This window comes from Vicia villosa, linkage group LG5 (assembly GCF_029867415.1).
Source record: "Vicia villosa cultivar HV-30 ecotype Madison, WI linkage group LG5, Vvil1.0, whole genome shotgun sequence".
Lineage (NCBI taxonomy): Eukaryota > Viridiplantae > Streptophyta > Magnoliopsida > Fabales > Fabaceae > Vicia > Vicia villosa.
Window position 1 is genome coordinate 134,784,946 of NC_081184.1, and position 1,622 is coordinate 134,786,567.

A 1,622-nucleotide genomic window follows, 5' to 3' on the forward strand; every position below is an offset into this window, starting at 1 on the left:
TGTTCTTTTCACTGTTTTTTAGAAGTATCAGATTTGTTTTCTTCACTTTTCTTACTTTCTATTGCTCTTTGTTCAAATTTGTAGAAGTATTAGATAGATTGGTGAAGAAGTTTACCTACAATCACTGGATTCCCACTTAGTATTCACACCCTTCAATCATTCATATCATGTGGTGCAGTTGCTTTTCACACTCTGGCTGAAAGACTTGCATTAGGAGTAGCCACACCAAAGGCATATGGACTTGGTCGTCATATGGTCCTTCCAGTCTATTTACACGGGCTTCCTCGAGGTGCAGGTGTGGCTAGGTGTATATTTGGAGCCACTGAAAGCTGGCATGGTTCTCTGAACAATATTCAATTTTGTGATGTTCCTATTTGCATTCATCTTTATTTGTAAGTTATTATTGCTCAAGTTTTTTTAATACATACTTTTGCATTGCATCTGCTGCAATCAAGGTAGTAATATAGTTCTTTAAGCTTTTGAGTGGTTCCTTAAGTTAAGATCAAAATGTTTACCGTCCATATTGTTTATGCTTTACAGGTATTTGGCTCTTCTACTGTTAATGTTAATCCGGTCAACTGTAAAGTGGAAAGAAGTTCTCCTGTTAGGCCGCCTCCAATTCTTGTATGAACCTGACCCTGTAAATTACATCTTCTATATTTTGATGTTAGCATGATGGCACTGATATATTCATTTTTGCACACAGTATACACATTTGCATACTAGCATGTAGACTATTTTGGTTCTTTTTTTGTTTCTTATATAGTTTGCTTAATTCTTTTATGCAATACCTTTGCATACTATAAAGGACCAACAATTTAATTCTTATCCTTTCCACTTTATGGTGAGTCTTCATATTATAAGCTTACTATTAGATCCAAAAGGTGTACGTAAATCTATTTTACTTTATAATCTGGTGTTTGTTTTTCCATTTTGGATTAACTTTATTAGTTGTCATTCTATAAAGGACCAACAATAGTACTTTTGCTTACTATTAGATCCCAAAGGAATACATGAATCTATTATACTTTATAATCCGGTGTTTGTTTTCCGTTTTGGATCAAGTTTGTTAGCTGTCATTTATCTCTTTTAAGTTGCTTACGAATTATTTACTATATCATAATAATTATTTGAATCATATGGAATGGTTTTGGCTTTTTCAATCAAGAATTGAGTTGATCCCATGAGTCGAAGTGTAGAGAAATCAAGAACTGTGGCTTTTTTCAGATTTCAATTGCTTTGTTATTATAAGACTTCTTAGTGAAATGAGCTTAGTGGTCATGCTTTAATTTTGTTTGTGAATGTTTTTCTTAATCTTCTTCCTATTTTGATTGGATTGTGTTTGTGCCAATCTTTGTTTTTGTTGTCTTTGTTTTATATTGTGACTCGCTCCGATATGATAACTATAATAGAGGAAGCAGTTGCAGAATTTACCCCGAAGGTTCGTTCTGAAAGTTGTGACTGCTGATATCAGACCAAAGGGATCAATGAATGATGATCAGATTCAATGTATGTATGTGCAATGTAATCAATGTAATATGGTATTGAGATATGATTATGGTTTTGATGTTTATTCCGTTTTCTTTCGGTTCTGCAGAATTAGTTCTTTTTCTGCTGTGTGC